A 20275-nucleotide genomic window follows, 5' to 3' on the forward strand; every position below is an offset into this window, starting at 1 on the left:
ACTGGCTCTCTTCATCGTATGCTTTATGATGCTGAAGAGAGAATTCTTTCCAAGCTAACACCATCCCAGATGGAAGTAATGTGGGTGGAGGTGCTCTCTCTTGATTGGGGGAAGTTCCTTGTTGGGATTTCTGGGAAATGTAGTCTTCTGAGCATCAAGCCAAAACACACACACACACACACACACAACAACAACAACAACAACAAAACCAAAATTATGGTACAGACAAAATTTTTAAAAAAATTTTAAATGAGGATCTTAGAAATTACCTCCTGATAAGAAAACTAATTGCATGGCTTCCTTTGGTTTTGCTTCAAATGCAAAGAAATCACTTACATAATTTAAGTGGGCCTTAGGGCAGATAGAGCATCTTATCAATTAACTTGCTAATACAGCATTAATTTTTTTAGACAGCAGACCTTATTTCACATGGCTTTTTCAACTACAATTTCCTATTCCTGCTACAGTTGTCCTGCCACGTTTTTCCACAAAGCATAATGTAATGATGGCTATCTGATAAAAAAAATTCAATTTAATAGAATAGTGGGGAAAACAACCAACACTAAAAATATTTATAGGCATAACTTTCAAATTATAGGCATTGTTACAGAGTGGTAGATTTACCACAAATTCCAGCCACAGGAAAAGATTTAACTTTGAAAAGGAACAGTAAATATAAAGTGTTTTTTTCCCCCTGTACTTTATAAGTACTATTTCTCACCAGGCTAGTACTTCAGAGTCATGATATAAACTTGGTAAAATCACTTTACAAATTCTTCTCCCTCAGTTTAGGTGGAGGATATAAGGTACCAGGTTCAGTCTCTCCAAAAGTAGACAGAGACCTAAGGACGTAAGAGCTTTGATGACCAGGATGGCATCTGGCCTTGTGTTCTTATGGAAGACTGGCACAATGTATGCTTGCTCTCTCATTCACTTAGTCAGTAGTTACTGAGCACCTGATATGTGTCAGGCACTACTCTAGGTACTGGAAATATAGCAGATAGAGTACATTCTAGTAGGGGTGACAATGACGGACAAACAAGTAGTATATATACAATATGTCAACTAGAAATACAGCAAAACTAGGGTCAAGGGAGTAGGGGAAGAAGAAATTACTGGTTATGTAGGGTGGTCAAGGAAGGCCTCCCTGAGACAGTGACATTTGAGCAGAGATCTGAAAAAGTGAGAGATGGTTTTGAGGCAAAGGAATAATCAGAAGGGCTGCTGCAAAAAGAGGGAGCCCCCTCTGTTGCACCCCGCTTCTCACATACGGAGCAGATAAGAAACAGGTCCAGAGAGCTAGTTAACTTACCTAAAGCTACATGGCTAGAAGTGGAAGGGATAGGCAGAGAAGCCACTTTTCTGGACTCTTTGTTCTTGTTTCCCCTGCATTAGCAGATGGAAAACAGAGGGAACAGGTGTATAAAGAACATTTAATTTAGGTTGTGATTATCTCTCCGTGTTTTCAAAGATTCGCCATCTTAATACTTCAAAGACAAACATTTTCGTTTTCAGTTATTTCAGATTCTTGCCATCCTTTTTCTTCGTAATGCAGATGCTATTCACATTAAATAAGTAACCCTGGTACTCAGAAGTGAAAAATGTTCCTAATGGAATTCAGATGATGTTAGTATTTAACAAAAGCCGGCGGTGTGCCAGGAAGTGAGATTGGTATCATCAACCCATGTTACAGATGAGAAAGCTGAGGCCCAGGGAGGTCAAAGGACTTGTTCAGGATCCCACAGTCTGTCAGTGGACAATGCCCTTTCCTCCATCAGCTGCTGCCCAGCTCTAAGCACAGGCGGGCATGTAGGTGCGAGAGGACCCCACCCCGTGCTTGCTGGGCTCCCGCGCCCTCTGGAGCAAGATGCCAACTATCTCTTTAAGAAGGAAAGTGAGGACGGGCCGCTTACGCAGCTGCCAGCGAGCCGCCCACTGGCTGGTCCCTTCCATCCACCTCATCCTCCCGTCCCCTCCCTCCCGGCAGCCCCAGCCCCGGCGAGCCGCCTCCAGCAGGGGCTCCGGAGAGCAGGTCGGCGGCCTGGGCAGGGCAGCCGAAGCCATGGAAGCCTCCGCAGGTGATGACGGGGACCCCCGGGGACCTCCGGACCCGCCGCCCAGCTGCACCCGCCGCAGTCGCGAGTGGCGGGTGCGGGTGGGGGGAGGGGAGGCGCGGGCCGCGCCGGGGAGCTGACGGACCCAGCGCCCAGCAGGCAGCCTGCCCCCGGGCTTTCTGGCTGCGGCGACCCAGCTGTCAGCTGCTGGGGGCTCGGCCGCCCGGCGTCCCCGCCCGCGTTCACCAGCCCCGGTCTGTGTGTGTTCCCCCACCGCCGCAGGTTGCTGATCCGGGCCAGACAGCTGCAGCCGCGACTGCAGAGGCGCTGCGCCAAGCGGGGCCGGAGCGGTGCGAGCCGGCAGGCTGCGGAGCGCCGGTGGACACAGGTGAGGAGGCCGCGGCCGAGCCCGCAGGGGGCCCCGCGCGGCAACCAGCCCGCGGGCGGGCTGACGGGCGGGGGGCGCTGGCGACCGCCCGCTGCGGTGGAATCCCCGCGAGGGCACCGGCCCAGGAGGGGTTAACTGTGACTCATTCTCACCCTCCCTTCATTCCCCCCCACCCCGCCCCCAAACCGTGAAAATCACTAATTACAGGATGCTGATTGCTGCAGGGAAGATGCTCAAGGTGGGCGATTGGGAGAGGTTTAGGGACCACCCCGTTCCTAAATGCCTTCCTCTTCCCGCATTTGGCAAATATTGGAGCCTCTTTCGTTTTCTGAGGAGGAGTAAGGGTACCTAGGGGTGGGAGAGGGGTGGAACCCCACACCCAACCCAAGGTCAAATGCCAGTGACTGCTTCTTTACCACATTTCCCCCTGAGAAGCATCAGGGCCCTACAGTAGATCTGGAAAATATGCCACGACCCCTGCAGTGGAAGACCCGAGCCTCCATCCCTTGGACCTTCCATGGGATAAGATGCTTCCTCCCTCGGCTCCCCAGCAGAGCACCTACTTAGCCCAGGGAGCCCCATATTCCCTTCCTCCACCCTGCAGGCTGAGGGGAGGCCTGGCTGCACAGCTGCCCATTTCCTCTGCCCTCCCTGCCCATCTGGTGGTGTGGGGTGGGCTGGAGGAGCTTATCAGGGAAGGGTGATCTCTGCAGGCAGAGTGGTGTATGCAAAGTGCCAGGGATTAGGGTTCTAGTCTCTTAGCTTGCTAGTAGGCCACCAGTAGCCATCTTAAAATCCTTTAGGCGTGGGTGTCTGTCTGTTCATCCGTTAAATGCAGGAGTTGGATTCAGTGGTCTGTAGAGTTGTGATATGCCACTCACGCAGCACTTTTCATGTCAGGGAGACCCCTCTACTAAAGCAACCCAGAATTTAAACTTGGGTTTATGAAATAATTGGGGTTTCCTCAGTTGGTCTCTTTCAACTCTGGACTCCTCTAGTGAAACATGACCTTGTGAGTCTCATGGAACAGGAGGCATCAGACAGTCCTGTAGTGACATCCTTACGCCGTCACTGGGGTGACCTTCGTGGGGTTGCTTCCCATCTGTAGCTTCAATTTCCTCATCTGTAAATCTGGGAAGAGGCAGGCATGCCTCAGGGGATTGAGTGATGATTAAATGAGATCTATAGGGAAGCACCTTAAAACAGTGCCTGTGCCCAATACATGGTAGGTGTTCAGGGACACAGGACTTGAGAGAGAGACTGGGGGAAGAGAGGAAGAGTAGCTGCTTTTAGCCTCTTCTCCCCCCCACCCCCACCCCACCAATCTCTTCCATGTCCCTGCGGATGGCATCCCTGCCAGGGGATAATGAATGCTGGAGTGTGTTGGGCTGAGGGCCTAGGAAGCAACCAGGAGGTACAAACGTTTCCACTGCTAGGGGTGTGACATCATTCTAGCGAATGATGGTCCCAAGGAGGCATGTGTAGCCCAGCACTGGGTTTGGAAAATCTTGGCATCTGAGGGCAAAATCTCTAAGGGAAGAGAAGCGTCGAAATCTTGTGTACTGGCAGGGATCAGGGGCCAAGGCCTCCTGATCCTGTATGGGGCCTCCTGCTGCTCCCCTGCCCTCCCTGGAATCTCCCACTAGAATCTCCCTGAGACAGGGAATCAAGTGTTTGATGTCTGTATCTTCTATTCTTTATCTTCCCCCTGCTGTTCTTTCAGCCTAGCACTCACCATTTCTTCCTCCAATGTATTCCACAGATACACTCTGTCTCCTGACAGCATGATAAAGAAGGCTCCCAATAGGCTTGGGCAGGGCATTTTGCTGCTGCATCATTTGGGCCAAATGGAGTTATGTCCCCACCTCCCCTAAATCCCCATTAGATTGTGAGCAACTCCTTGTGGAGACCTGGTCTTTTTCCTCTGTCTCCAACCCCTAGCCTGTGGCTAGGCACAAAGTAGGTGTTCAGTAAGTGTTGAATACGTTTGAAGAAATTATGCCCCTAAGCTAACTAGGTTAGGGTGAAACTTCAGGAATGTGTTGACAGTTGTAGGAAAAGCACTGTTGAGCACAGGGCACTATACAGGTTGCTGGTTGCCATTAATCACTATTACTAAAAGTGTTATTAGTGCTGTTGCCAGTAGCCAGCAGTTGGTTTACCTTCTTTGCAAGACAGGCTGGAAGGGGCCCAGTGTCCCTGGGAGAAGGCTGACATTGACAAACAGATGGTGCTGACTGGTTTAAGATGAACATGAAGGGAAAAGGATTGGGAAGAACATAATTCCAGCCCCTTGCCGTGCTGGGGGTGTTCAGGTGGGGGAGGGGGGATGAGGAGAATCAAGTGGGCCAAAGTGAACAGGCAGCAGAAAATCTGGAGACCCAGGCCCCAGGTCTCACTCTACCCCCACCCCATTGTGTGACCTTGGGCCCGTCATGACCTCTGGGTCCCCACCCATAAGATGACAGGACTGGACTACTTGATCCCTAAGGCCCCCTTCTGGTTCTGACATTTTGTCAAATAAAAATGGGACAGGTATTATTACTCTTAGTATCATCTGTGGAATACCAGGCCATTACCTACCTCAGGTGATCCTCATAACAAATTATACCTATTTGAAAGATGAGGAGTGCAATGCTGAGAGAGATTGACTTGCCTGCAGTTGCACAGCAAGGAAGGGCAGCATGTTATCTGATAGCAAGTCTGTCTGACCCAGAACAGCATGCTCTTCCAAAGGTTTCACTCCCCCTCACCCCAACATACCTCACTGTCATCACTGTGAATTGTGTGTACTCTTCTGCACATGCTTCGTGGTTAGAAGAAGGGAAAGCAGTGAAGGGTTCATGACCAGATGACTGCAGGGGACTTGCTGGGTTGAAGAGTGTGTAAGTCAGGGCTGTGAAGGGTTCCTTTCGCTGTGAGCCCTGCTTTGCCAATGGGTGGTGGGGGCCCTTTCACTACTGACCCTGAACGACAGTCATGACAGACACGCACTTTATGTGCTCTCTATTTGCTGTGCTCTGTTTTATTTATTCCTGAGACAATCATGTTATAACTTTTACCCATTTCACAAGAGAGAAAGCCAGGACAGAGAGTTACACAGCTAATGTGTTACAAGCTGAGAAGATTTAGCTGGAAGCCCGCTGTGCTGGGAGTCAACAGGGTTACTTCTAGCCTGAGCTGTCTTGTTAACTGAGTAACTTTAGGTAAGCCAGTTTCCCTCTGAAAGTTGGCATTTCCATCCTGCAGATAAACTGGGTGCATCTACTGGCATTAAGAGACCTAGTGTCACTTTGTCCCAGAATAGGGGGAAGGAATTCCTTGTCTAGCCAAATGTTGATTAGCATTTGTTTATTATTTCTCAGTCAGGCCCTGGGTTAAGTGCATGGGGATACAGGAAAGAGTAAGAGGTGATCCCTCGTTTTAAAAAACTAATGTCTAAGCAGGAGACAAACATCTAAACATGTAGGTATGACAAACCATCCAGGAGCTGTGATGCATACTGATGACAGTGTGTAATGGTGGGTCAGAGAGGAGAGATGATCTTTCCTACTCAGTGGGCCAGGAAGGCTTTAGAGAGATGACGCCATTGTCATGTCCTTGTTTTCTGAATTGAGTTTATGAATCACCGTCATCATCATCATCCACCCAGCTTAGGACATTTCCAAACTGTTCTAAAGATTTGTTGGCTTTCAACCCCAGCAACACAAAAAGTAGCCACAGAGTCTGAGGGACCGTTCAAGCTCACTCTGGCACAGCTCTAATGGAATAATCCATTTGTCCCAGGCGGATGAGAACCTTTCCTGTCTTTAGAGGCTTCTAGAGGCAAGACTCTGAAATTCCTCTTGGAAAGCCTATCTAGTGCCAGATAACCAAGCCAACAGGCTTGGGGAATTCTTCATCTCTATTCTCAGCATCCCACCTGTCTGGAGCACCTGATATCTGGAGAGGTGAAAGCATTTACCCAAGATTACTCAGCAAGGCTGAGATCATAACTGGCCTAATTGGAATTGTATTCCTGAGACATATGGGGTCTTTCTGCATCCAGGTCACCAGAGGCTGGAGGGCCATTTCTTCACTTGATGGGCAGTTCACACTGAGTGAAGGTTTGATGCAGGTAATATGCAGCCAGAGCAGAGGGCCCATAGAGAAGAGGAGGCCTGTGTTCTCCAGGCTGCTCTGCCCCTCCTAATGGACAGACATTCATGCAGCATTTGTCACGTGCTCAGCACTGTCTTCTAAATCGAGGTACTGAGCCAACCAGACAGGAGAGTCTGGGAAGCAGCCTGGCAAAGTGGAAAAGGCCAGCACCCAGGCATCAGGAGACTTGGGTCCTCATCTCAGCTCTGGTCTGCCCTCAACTCCCTATGTGGCCTGAGGCTATGCCCTTGGCTTAGCCACAAACAAACTGACAGGCAGAGGCAGGGGTCTCTAAGGGCCCTTCAAGTGCTGACTGGCCGACTCTTTCTTAAGTTCTATGAGCTCTCTGGGGGCTGTGCAAGTGTGTAGGATACACATAACTGTAACTTGAGGAGGAATGGAATGAGAGAAATATGACAAGAGGGAACAAATGCTCTGTGGGTTTGCTGGAGGGAGGGGGCTTGGGGAACACTCAGTTCAAAAGCCACCTCTTCAAAGATAAGATGAGGTGCAGACAAAAGTGGTTTAGGGCTTTGTTTTGTTTTGTTTTTGAACCAGGAGAAATAGCAAAAGCATACTGTTATTCTGGGGCTGAGAGGCTACATATCAGAGCAGTGGTTCTCGGACTTAGATTTCAAAGATCGGTACATTTAGGAATCTATCCTAGGTTTGCCAACTTTTTATTTTGACAGATAAGGACATTCAAATGACACTTAAACAGACTTTTGTTTACTATCACTGCCATACAGTGAGAGAAAGAGCATTTTAGCACCTATATCCCCAAAGCAAGAATATCAGAAAAAAGGTACTTTTTCAAATTAAATGCATTTTGCTTTATTAAAAGCCCTACTGTCCATGTTTTGCTCTCTTTGTCACAGACCAGTGTTCTTGCATTTGGCTCTGGAGTCACATTGCTCTGTCTCCTATTCTGTAAAATGGGGACATGATGCTATCTACCTCATAAAGTCATTGGAAGTCTATATGTGAGAATAAAACATGTAAAGCAAGGGACCTCAAACTCAGTTGTCTACAGTGGCAAAACAGGTCAGGTGGCTGTTTAAGGAATGTAACACACTTGAAGGTGCTCACTGGAAAGAGGCACGCTGCCATGCAAGAGTGCAGGTCAGTGTGTTTGCAGATCTTCCGATTTATAAGACAGAAATGGGATGTTTGTGACATCTCTTGCTTCCAAAATGTGGCCAACTAGGCAACTTTTTTAAGTACACATATTAAAATGCATCTGTGGCAGGCCATCCGTCTGTGTCCTCTCATGTACAGTTCTAGATGCCAGGCACGTGGTGCTTAGTAGTTGCCGGGTAAGAACGTTGGCAGAGAAGGGCAACAAGGCCAGAATGGCAGGCCTGGGCTGGGGCATCTGTTGTCTGTAAGGCCATGTTACTTTGGCACTTTGTGATCCCTGTTTCAGGGCCCACGGTTCCAAAGGTCCGCCCTGTGCCCCTTTCAGCAGCACCAACAGCATCAGATCTCCGGGGACTGAGCCTCCAGACCCCTCACTGCCCCCTTGAAGCTGGTGCTGGCCGGGCCTCCCCACCACAGGGGCTCTGGAAGCTGGGTTCAGCAGCCTCAGAAGCGGGGACTTGGCTGACGCCTGTAAGGCCTGGCACAGAAGCCACCCTCGGGAGATGGGCGTGAGGAGAGGCTTCTGGCAGCGTCTCAGTGTAGGGGGGATGTGGGGGCAGGTCCCGTTCTCTGGAGGTCATGCTGGCCTGCCTCTGAGGTCTGCTGCTCTCTGCTGAGCTTGTGCTGAGGCCCAGACTGGGAGTGTGCTCTCCACATACAGATCTGCCACACGGCCACTGCAGAGGGAAAGGTGGCATCTGCATGGGGAGGGAGCCTTGAGAAGAGAAGGACCTCAGAGAAGGTGTGAAGGGAACCTGGCTGGGGTGTTGGAGACCTGTGGCTCGGTGTTCAGGCTGAATTCTAAGGCAGCTGCATCACTGCTGACAGAATGGACTTCCTAGGGCCGGCACTCTGTGTGGTTCATCTCCAAAGCCCCGGGGCCAGCTCAAGCCACACATGCAGGGATGACTCTGGAAAAGTAATGAGCAGATGACAGGTAGCTTGGTGTCCCTTTTATATGGAATCCTGGGTTGAGAGACTCTTAGAGGCCAGGTGACAGTTTCATACTCTACGTGTGTGCGTCCGTGTGTGTGCCTGGCTTCCTGAGGAAGACTCCTGCTTGCTGGGGTTGCTTCTCCTCTTCTCCCCACCTCTTCTCCTCTTTTTCCTTCTTCCAGTTTTATTGAATTGTAGCAAATAGGCAATAAGCTGCACATATTTACAGTGTACAATTTTGTATGTTTTGGCTGTGTAATCATCACCACAATTAAGATATGAACAAATCCATCATCCCCCAAAATTTCCTCCTGCCCCTTTGTAATTCCTCCCTCTGGCACCCCCCCCCCCCCATCCCCAGGCAGCCACTGATGTGCTTTCTATCGCTATCGATGACTTCGCATTTTCTAGAATTTTATATAAATAGAATCATACAGTGCGTGCTTTTCTTCGTTCTTTTTTGGGGTGTCTGGCTTCTTTCAGCATAATTATTTTGGGATTCATATTGTTCCATATTTCAATATCTTCCTTTTTATTGCTGAGTAGTATTCCATTGTATGAAAAAGAAAAGATGTGGTTAGTTTATCCCTTCATCTGCTGATGGACAATTGGGTTTTATCCAGTTTTTTTGCAATTACAAAGCTGCTGTAAATATATGGGTATAAATCTTTGTTTGGATAATACTTCCCTATGCTGTTGAGTGAATACCTAGGAGTGAAGTAGAAAGGCTGGATCACTTGGCAAATATGTATTTAAATATTGAAGAAACTTCCCAAGTGCCTCCAGAGTGGTTGAACCATTTTACAATCCCATCATCAGTATATGAAAGTTCTATTCATTCCACATCCTCACCAGCACTTGGTATGGTCAGTCTTCTAAACTCTAACCATTCTAATCCATGTGCAGTGGTATCTCCTTAAGGCTTTAACTTGCATTTTCCTAATGACACATTATGTTGAACAACTCTTTGTTTGCTTATTTACCATCCATATATCTTCTTTGGTGAAGTTTCTGTTTAAACGTTTAGCCCACTTTTAATATTTAATCATTTGGTTCCCGGTATTCTTCTTATGGAGTCATAAGAGTTCTTCATACATTCTGGATGCAAGTTTTTTGTCAAATATGTATTTTGCAAGTATTTTCTTCTAACTTGGATCTTGCCCTAGAGGGCCCAGTGAGAGTTACAGACTCAGTGTGTGCATGCACATGTGGGAATGAGAGGGGTGGGGAGGGAGAGAGAGAGAAAGAGAAAAGGGAGAGGGAGAGAGAGGGAGAGGGAGACAGGAAGAGGGTGAGAGAGAGGGAGAGAGATAAAGATAGGCTCCGAGGGAGACTGGCTTCCTGAGGGACCCCTGCTTCTGAATTCATGCCTTCTCTGCCACATGCAGAATACAGAAGGACAGATCCTACAGGTTCTTAAAGGCCACACATCTCAACAGCTTCTCAGTCCTGAGATCCCGTGGGGTGTGGTGTCAGAGTCCACACAGACCTCTGATCTGGAGGGGAAGAGGGCCCATGGTGGGATACCTTGATGCCTTTTGTTCTTTGACCCTAGGCGAGTCAGGTGAGCTTTCTGAGCCACCCTCACCTGGTCTGTAAGATGCGCACAGTCAGTAGTGAGAGGCCAGTAGAGCTCCCCAGCTGGCTGTCCCAACTCCAAGGATGTGGAGTAGATGTTGGCACTCTCTATTGCCATCAAAAGGCCTTTGGGAGGCAGGGGAGGAGTAGCCGTATGTTCATTGAGAAGGTTTGTTGGGCTCCATGCTGGGCCAGGTGTGGGGATGTGTGGACTAGAGCAGTGCTGGGCGATCTTTTCTGCTTTTCTCTGGACTGGGTGGTGCCTGCTTGAAGACAACATCACCTCTTCTGCCAAAGCCCTCTGACCACTTGCTGGCAGCACACATTCTGCTTATGCCGGCTCCTCTGTGTGTGTGTGTGTGTGTGTGTAGACTTAGAAACCCTCAAAAGATGGAAGATTGTGGTCCACAGGTGAGCACGTGTGCAAACAGCCTGTGTCCCGTTGGTGTAAGAGGTATTCTGAAGGGAGCATGTGCAAGAGGCCTCCCAAGAGGGAGTATGAACTCCATCTCCTATGAAGCTACACATCCGTACTCAAACTGAGCTTGGAAGACAAGGAGGAGGAGAGCTTGGAAGGGCTTTCTGAGCAGAGGGTATCACATCAGCAAAAAGTATGAATCCACAGGGTGAGCTCAGTGGAGATGGTTGGGAAGACGATATGATGGGAAACAGGCTGCAAGGAAGAAAGCAGGGTTAGCACAACCACTCCATCAGGCCGGGGGGTGTTATCTCCATTTTACAGATGGAGAGACTGAGGTACCAAGAGGTCAAAGGAGCTGTGCCCTGAGGCTCATGAGTCAGTGGCAGAGCTGAGTGTCCCAGCTCTTGACATTGTGCCAGGCTGTGTTCCAGGAGAGGTGGATGGTCAGGCCCTCTCAGGGCTGCTTTCCCAGTACCTGAATTGAGCTCGTGGGGTTCCCAGGGCTTCCAGATCATTCTGTTTGGCTGCCTGACTTCTGTCAGCAGGTGTCTGCTAGGCCTTGATTCGGAATCCACTGTGTCCCCAGCCCCTATGGAGACCTGAGCCGCTGCAGGCATGATGCCCACTCCTCTTTGGTCCCTTGCAGGGTGCTGTTGCTCCCAGCACGAAGCCAGCACTGCTGAGGCCCCTCTGCAAGCTCGTGTGGATCATGGTTGGGGATACACCACCCCTGCCCCACACTAGGCTTCTGTGACTAAGGGGGAGGCTGAACACTGGGCGGGCAGTGAGTAGCATCCACCACCCCTAACCTACCCAGATGCCTGGGCACTGCCGCATTTCTCCCTGTGCCCTCGTTCCCTACTGCCCCTCTCTTCTGGGCTCTGAGGAACCTCCGTCCTCAGTTTCTCTGGAAGCCATCTTTGCTTCTCTCACTCCCTCTCCTCTGCTCCTCTAGGGTCTCTTGGTACCCCCACCCATCTCTTTCCAGCCCATCCCCAGCACAGCTGGTAGAGCACTAGATAAACCTGACTTTGTCATTCCTCTGCTCAAAACTCATAGGTGCAAAAGGCCCTCCCCACCCCATGCGTAGCTTCCCTCTCTACTCTCCTGTGCCCCTACCCCTGGAGCTCTCCTCCTTCTCCACCTCCATAATGCTGGCCCTGCCCCTACATTTGGAATGCTCCTCCATGGGCAGCTCTGCACTCATCTTTCAGAGCCCTGCTCACGGATACCTCCGTGAGCTCTGTAGAGAGACTCACTCCTTCCTCTATTAGGGAGGACCCAGCACCCAGTAGAGGCTTAGTGAATATTGACCGAAGCAGCCCTGCCAGAGCTGCCACACAGGTAAAAAGTGCTGTCATTAGGAGAGAGGAGAGGCTGTAGGCCACTCTAGAGCTAAATCTCTCCAGGAGATCCCCCCTCCTTGCCATGTGGAGGTGAAGATACTTGTCCCAAAGCTAAAGACACTCGGAAAGATCATCCCCGATAATTCCTGTGTTTGAGCTTGAACTTTTTGCCTTTTAGGAGGCAGAGCTAAGTGCCAATAGTTTTGTCAAATGGGAAACACAGCTCATGTGCATATGTTATGGGTGAGAGAATCATCTGGTAACTCAACCCTTTGGGAAAACAGTTTGGCAGCATCTTGGTTGACGCTATAAACCCACCACTGGGGATCTATCCTGAGGCAGTAGTTCTCAGTACAGAAAAATAGTTATGCACAAAGGTCTGTATCATAGCTTTTTTTTTGTTAGTGAGGAAGTCTAAATATTCAAAAAGGGAGGAAGTTACCTTAACCATGGTGGATCCATGAAATGGAAAATTATGCAGCCCACAAAATACTTTATAGAGGTGCCTGGCTGGCTCAGTCAGTGGAGTGTGCAACTCTTCATTTTAGGATTATAAGTTTGAACCCCACATTGGGTGTAGAGATTACTTTAAAAAATAAAATCTCGGGGCGCCTGGGTGGCTCAGTCAGTTAAGCATTTGCCTTCGGCTCAGGTCATGATCCCAGGGTCCTGGGATCCAGCCCCACTTCATGTTGGGCTCTTTGCTCAGTAGGGAATCTGCTTCTCCCTCTCCCTCTGCCTGTCACTCCCCCTGCTTGTGCTCTCTCTCTTTCTGTGTCAAAATCTTAAAAAAAAAAAAAAAAAAAAAACTTAGAAAAAATTTTTTATAAAGAATATGCCATGGCACAGACACTTCTTAAGCTATGTTAAATTTTTAAAAGCTATAAAGGTGCATATATACCATGGTTATAACTATGTAAAAAAATTTTTCTGTGCTTAGAAAAAGACTGGAGGAAGTAGCAATGAAATTAATCAGTGGTTTATCTTTAAGTAGCAAAACTGGAGGTTTTTTTTTTAAGTGTGCTACTTTTCTAACTATAATAAATACCTTCACAAATATAACTATATTTAATCTTTTAAAATTATCTAGTGGGAACTAAGGCAGTCCCTTTGAATTCCTTGAACTTCTTGGAATGAATCATTCACTTGTCTCTAGGCTCTTGGTTTATAAAATAAGGGGAAGAAACTAGTGTTCACTGGGCAGTGTGTGCCAGGCTCTTCACACACATTATCTCACTAAATCTTCCCAACTGATATCCCTTTTTGCAGGTGAGGAAGCTAATGCTCATAGTGGATCTTCTGCTAAGAACTAGGTTTTGCCCCAGGATAAAGCAATCCAGGGGCCCCTTATGATTATGAAGATCTTTGCCTTCAAGGCAGGGGTGGGGGATGTAGGAGGGTGGGACGGGACAGGTTAGAGGGACACCCGAGAGCACTGTGTCAACAGAGCCTGTGCAAGAGCTTATCTTACGGGGTGGGGAAGGTCAGCTCGCCAGCAGGTGGGAAGAGGAGCACGTTCTGCCAACTACCGCCAGAGCAGGTGTGCTCTGCTTTAGCTCTTGGGCCCCAGCAGCTTTTTGCTGAACAGGATCCCCCCTCAACCCATGTATCCATTCTGCGTCCCCAGTCTCCTTGTGCATCTGAGTGCCCCGGATTCAGAGCTGCAAGTCTAGGGTTCGAGTCGCGGCTCCACCACTGATTTACCTGGGGCTTCGGGCAAGTACCACCCACCTCCAACTTACTTGTAAGTAAGATTGCACTAGATTATAGGTTCCAAACTCCAGTGTTAGGCAGCTAACAAGCAAAACAGCCCAGGTATAAGAACAAGAGTGCTGATAAGAACATTAGCAAACAAGAGCTGCCTCCCAGCCTCAGCTGGTCAGTGCCATGCAGGAATGCAGATGCAGAGAGGCAAGATCTTTCAGGTTGTTTAAGACAAGCCAGAAATCTGGATTTTTAAAATAAAAAATGTCTCGATTTATTAATGTTGACTTAGATTAACATACATACGTATGCAGGCCAAGGGAAAGTGGTCGACAGGCATAATGATATGGCCTATGGGCTGCCCATCTGGGACCTCTGGAGTCACCTGTCTCTAGCACCTCTGGCTTTGACTTGTCTGGTTCCTGGACTCCTCGTCTGAATGCTTCTGGAGACAATGCTGGGCAGAATGAGGCCCAGGCCTGTCAGAGGAGGAAGGCCAGTTCGCTAAGGAGGAGGGGGCCCTAAGTGGGTCTCCTGGGCCCCCTCCATGCCCTGGGCAAATACGGGGGCTTTAAAAGTCTCTGCCCAGCTGCTGTCCCAGCTGTGGCTTGTGTGCTGGGCACTGTGCTTGGCAGTTGTCCTGCACAACCTTGTTTTATCACCATGACAATGATTAACCTCACACATCCACAAGGAAGTTGGCCCTGAGTGCGACCAGCCTGAAGGCACACAACTCCCAGCTGTGCTGGGATTTGAATCCAGAAGCGTCTGACTCTATCCCCCTGAGCTCCTGCATGTGGTCATTATGTCCCCTCGGAGGAGACCTGGTGGTGCTGGTGCTAATGGCAGTGTTCAGTGCCTGGGGCTGAGCACAGAGTGGGATTATGTGTACACACACGCTGTGCATAAACACAACTGGACCCGTGTTGTGCAGATCTGTGTACTAGAGAGCTGGGTTGGTATAGTCAGTTCTTGTTCTTTGCACTAGTATGTTCTGTGAAGCCACTACAAACCTGGAATTAGTGAATACAGAACCATTGCTCCTGAGGGAGAACACAGGGGGCTGGATTCCTACGAACCTCAGGTCACGCCGTTTTCATCAACAGATCAATATGTAATCTTGTTTTATGCGTGTTTCTGTCTAAAGACACCTTCTTTAATATAAGTTGTTGATTTCATTCACATTGAACTCATGCAGACAGCACTATAATTCATACCAAAGTTCACCTGACACAGATTTTCTCCAGAAGGCACATCACAGCCTTCTTGTGCATGGGAAGGCTAGCCAGTGCCTCAGTGCTACAGTGCAGGTCATTGTAAATGGCAAAATCAACAAAAAGCACAAAAATGCTTAAAATGTGGTACTAAATAGGCTGCAAAAAGACATGTTTGCAGTATAAGAAGTGAAACAAGGTCTGGATGCCTTCCACCCCAGCTGTGAACCTGTATATCAGGGAACTCACGTTTTCCACCCTAATGTACATGACCATGAAAGAATCACGGGTATTGATTTGGGGTTTACAAATAATTTTTAGCAACTGGGTGAATTCACAAATACAGAATCCGCAGATAATGAGGATCCACTATAATTGTGTCTCCATCTTTGTCTAGGAGTTGCTATCGGGATTCAGAGTAGTTGGCATAACTAATTGGACCTTCTGGTGTGGAGATGTAATTTGGGAGGCAGCTGCCACCAGTCCAGGCCCCCCCACCCCAGCACTGCTACCTGCTTGCCCTGCATCCTCAGACATGTCACTTGGCCCCCAAGAGCCTGAGCTTCCCTCATGGTAAAATGGAAAGAACATTCCCTAACCTGTGGGGGGTCCTGAGTGTGAATTGAGAGCATAAATGAGGGAGTCCCCCCAGGACTCCTGGGGGCCTGGCAAGGTGCTAAGTGACAGCTTTTCCCCCCAGGTGTGGTTATTAAGGGTTTGCCCTCCAGTCCTTGCTACATCCTGATGATTCAGATTACTCCCTCCCTATTCATGGTCCAGTAGGAGAGACAAGCCCCCAGATAAGACACCATGTGTACAAAGGATGATAATATAATCCAAGTGCCATAGAGTTGTTGTTGTTTTCCCCTATTTTGATTTGCTAAGAAGCCTGCACTTACTTGGGTGCTGACATCAATCCATGTGCACACACACCCACTTATTCAGCAAATATTCACTGAAGACCAATGATGTACCAGGCACTGGTCTAGGTGCTGAGAATTAGATAAAGATCAAAATGCACAGACACCCTTACCTTCCTGGAGCTTATATTCTAAAAATAAAGTAAATGCAGAAGTATCTGTTGCTGAGGACTGTGGAGAAAAATGCATGAGCAGAAAGGAGGAGTACTAGGGAGGGAGGGAAAGTTGTATTTTAAATAAAGTGGTCAAGGCAGGTTTATCAAGAAGGGAGCCTTGGGGTAAAGACCTGCAGGGAGAGAGAGACCTGAGAGAACATTCCAGGCAGAGGGAACAGCCTGTGGGAGTGTGGCTAGGGCAGGGTGCATGAGGGGACCAGGAGGTGAAGTCAGAGAAGGGGGGGGGAGTATGGGATGCAAGGCTCAACATCAGCCAGGGTAAGGACTTTGGCTTCCATTCCAACATGGGACCATTGAGAAAGGTTTTGAGCAGAGGAGTGACATGACCAAATTCACACTCTAAGAGGATCCCTCTGGCTACGGAGCTTATAGGGCTGAGACTGTTGCATCACCTGGAGGGAGCTGGTGGTTTGGGCCAAAGAGGGAGCAAGGAGGCATCACATCCAGAGCAGGAGTTTGTATTTTGGACATGTTCATCTTTCTGTTAGGGATGCCTGGGTAACTCAGTCAGTTAAGCATCTGCCTTCAGCTCAGGTCATGATCCCAGGGTCCTGGGATCAAGCCCTGTATCTAGCTCTCTGCTCAGCGGGGAGCCTGCTTCTCCCTCCCCTTCTGCTGCTCCCCCTGCTTGTGCTCTCTTGCCCTTTCTCTGTCAAATAAATAAAAATCTTTAAAAAAAACAGAAATTAAAAAAAGACTTTCTATTAGATGAAAGTACAATGTCTTAAAATTCTGCCATTTGGTGGGCAATGATTGGTTTGTGACTCTTTCTTCCTTTCCCTCCCTCCCTCTTTATTCTTTGTCTCTTTCTTTCTTTCTTTCTTTCTTTCTTTCTTTCTTTCTTTCTTTCTTTCTTTCTCTTTCTTTCTTTCTCTCTCTCTTTCTTTCTTTCTTTCTTTCTTTCTTTCTTTCTTTCTTTCTTCCTCTCTTCCTCTCCTCCTCTCCTCCTCTCCTCCTCCTCTCCCCTCCCCTCTTCTCTTCTTTTCTTTCTTGGCCAGGGGACATAAGTATATACAAATGATTCTGTAGTCAGGGACCTCTGAGATACTAGCTATTATAATGTTTTAGATTAGATTCTGGAGTGGGATAAAGATGTAAAATATGTGAATAACATTAAAAGTAAGAATAGATTTAGGTTAATAAATAATTACTACTGTTTGTGGAGGGCTCTCTGTGCACTGAGTTCTTGCTGGGCATTTAGCGGACCTTACAGCTAATCATGACCACATTCACATGCAACAACTGCATGTAGCCCCATTTTGCAGACTAAGGCGCAGAGAAATCAAGTCCTACTGTCATAGAGATGGTGAGTGGTGGAGTTTAGAATTCAAATCCAGCTATAATTGAGCCCAAAGCCTTGGTTCCTTTCTTTTAGATTAAGCCTCTTAACCTCATTCAAAGGACTTTCAAAATAGAACATAGATGTTTGCAGAATCTCCCTTTTAAGCATTTTTAAATGCTCATTTTCAGTAAATGAAGGGATGGGGGCAGCTCCTCCAGAGAGAGAACACTTCTAAGACAAGGGTTTATGATCACCCACCCTCCTACAGCAAGTGTGAACCATATATGGGACCCCACTGAAGGTCGCCTTAGCGAAGGTGAAAGAATGGGGCCTGACACGGGGAAATGCCCGCTGGAAGGCAGCCAGATAGGGATCAGCTGCTGGGGATGGCAGGGAAGCTGGCAGCTAGGAAGGAAGGGGGCCCTGGGAGGAGGGACGAGGCCTGCTGTGTGGGCAGGGGCATGGCTCCTGGGCTCAAACAGGACTGACTGGGCAAGTGGGATGAGTATCCCCCCTTGGGGCCCCCAGGAGCTTCAGGGAGGTGGATGAGACTTGGCTCCCAGCAGGTGTGGCGTGCCCAGAATGGTTGGTACGATGGGAATCAGCTGGCCCACCTTCAGTCTCGTGTCCCCGCTCCTGCAGCTCATACTGTGGCCTTTGGCAAGTCTGTGGTTTTCTGCTTTGGGAAAATATGGCAGTCGGACTGGATTGTCAAGCAATGCCAGGAGAGAGAGGAAGGACCGGCAGGCGGGCAGGCCAGAGGCAGTGGGAGTTGGTGTGGTTCCCGGGACCATGGAAGCCCTGTGATCTCAAGTCCAGAGGGAGCTGTACCCATAGAAAGGGGCTGTGGTCCCAGGCAGAGGGGATGACAGGTCCACAGCCTGTTAGCCCTTTGGTCCTTGTGTCCCACGTGTCCCACATGTCCTGCAGTCTCCAAGCAGCAGAGCACAGCACACACAGAGTGTCCCAGGGAGGCCCTGAGGCCACTGGCTTTCCTTGACCTTGCAGGTTCCCACAGGGCAGTCCTCCTTCCCCACAGCAAACCCCATGCAACAGTGTCTCTCGTATTCACTTCAAGATCCTTACATCTCCTGAAGAACTGGTCTGCTTCTTGCTCTCCTATCACCAAGAGAATGAGAAGACTGGGCATAATTTCTTGTTTTACCTCGGTGGCCAGGAAGCCCAGAGCAGAGTCTGAACCCTGTTATTGCTGCCGAGGCCGCAGTGCACCCTCAGGCTGAGGCCTCGATTCCCATGTGTTTTAACTACCTGCCACTCATGAGCTGCCCTAAAGCAGATGGGACGTTTTCTGTCTTACCTCTAGGCTTCCCTTCCATGACTTATTTATCCAAAAAGCTACCCTTTGTTCTTATCTTAATAGAACTTCTGCCCAGATTCAAATAAGGGTGAGGGATGGGGGCTATGCTGCAGGAACCTCGTCACTGGTGTCACTGTTGTCAGGAATGGGACTCCCAGCGGGCACTGGGCAAACCTCAGACAGATCACAGGCTCTCTCTGGGTTTTATTTTCTTGCTGTAGGATGATAGGTCGTGACAAAGTCTACCCACCATCCCTTCCATCCTGGACTCCCAAGAGCGTGATAACCGTGTTGATACTTGGGGGTAAATGTGAGAGTGGGAGAGGGGGCCAGGTAGAGACCTGGACAAAGGGGAGGCCTGGCCATCATCCCCTTCCTGGGATGCTTTAGAGCTGGAAGTTCGGGAGGAGAAGGTAGGGAGGGGAGCCAGGCTCAGGCTTGACAGCTCTATCAGCATATGCTGTAGCCAAGGTTGCTGAGGGCCTCCATCTGCCAGAGCCACTTGCCAGGCGGCCACCGAGCTGGGGCCGGCACCAGAGCCCCTCAGTTCACCTACCTCCTCTTGGGCATCTGCAGACAGGCAGCCCTGGAGCAGCTGGGAGTGGTGAGGGGATGGAAACCAGTGTTCCCCTGCTGCCCCCTCCCCACATGGGAGGCTACCCCAGGGCAGCTGGGTGCCAGGAATTCCAGAGTCACTCCTGGACCTGCTCTGACACACCCAAGGTGGTGGTAAAACAAAGACTATCTCTGAAAAAGGGAAAAGAGAGATCCCCTTGGGGAGGCCATGGTAGGAATAGCTGGAAACACTCCTGCCTCTGATAGCCAGAGGACTTCTCCAGCCCTCCATCTGTTCCCTGGACTGGTTCCTGAAGAGATGGGTGGGGTCAGAAGGGTGACTCCCACCAAATGCACAGTAGCTGAGACCCGAGGTCACCGAGAGGCACCAGGCAAGGTAGCCCGGAGGAGCCGCCAAGGGTCCCTCAGTGGAAGGCTCGCTCAGAATCTGTGCTGAGGGACAGGAAGCCACTGCTGCTGGAGAGGTGAGAACAGTGGTCTTCATGGTGAGGGCTTCTCCTTTGCGGGTTCTGGGGGGTGCAGGGAGAGATGCTGGTTAGGTAGCAAGGCACATGAGAAATTTCTGGTCTTTGCTCTGCTTGCCTCCTGTCTTGTTGGTGTCCTACCTTGTAGATGCACGAGAAGCCAGGATGTAGGGACATAACCCCATCTCCTCCACCATGATCTTAGAATCTTCTGGGAAAGCACTTTTCTTCTCTTAGGCAGCATAACAATATATGTCCCAGTTCCCTTGTTATCACACCTTCTGATGCAGTAGGTATGCGGGCTCCTACGACATGGAAGTCCAAGGTGTGACCTTGGGCGGTCTTGCAGCTTTGGATTTCCATGTGTCAGACATTAACAGTCTCCACCTGGCCTCCCTGCACAGGGGACAGGTGAGGATCAGATGAGCTGGTGGATAGGCCAAACTTCAGAAGGGGCAGCCTCTGTCTCCTGTCTCCTCTGGGCTGACCCAGAATCAGGAGCACCAGGGAAGTGTCCTGGTCAGTGCTTGAAGTCAGGCAGAAGGCGAAGGGGCTGCTTCTGGTTTTCACCATGTGGCAGCTGGGCTGAGCCAGCCTAGGTGATTCCCTCCCCTTTTT

General features: G+C 49.4%; 1 protein-coding gene across 7 annotated transcripts in view; it reads left to right on the forward strand.

The window, feature by feature from the left end:
- Positions 1 to 1811: 1811 nt before the first annotated feature.
- SNPH (syntaphilin) overlaps positions 1812 to 20275 on the forward strand; it is a 37018-nt gene continuing 18554 nt past the window's right edge. For 5 of the 7 annotated variants that reach the window (XM_025986112.2, XM_025986113.2, XM_072736214.1 and 2 more), the window contains exons 1-2: positions 1929 to 2078; positions 2337 to 2442. The gene's annotated coding sequence lies outside the window, so the exon portion shown is untranslated. Of the gene's footprint in view, positions 2079 to 2336; positions 2443 to 20275 lie in introns of all 7 variants that reach the window. The other 2 variants (XM_025986117.2, XM_025986114.2) reach the window with 2 other exon arrangements.

Source organism: Vulpes vulpes, chromosome 14 (assembly GCF_048418805.1).
Source record: "Vulpes vulpes isolate BD-2025 chromosome 14, VulVul3, whole genome shotgun sequence".
NCBI classification, from domain to species: Eukaryota; Metazoa; Chordata; class Mammalia; order Carnivora; family Canidae; genus Vulpes; species Vulpes vulpes.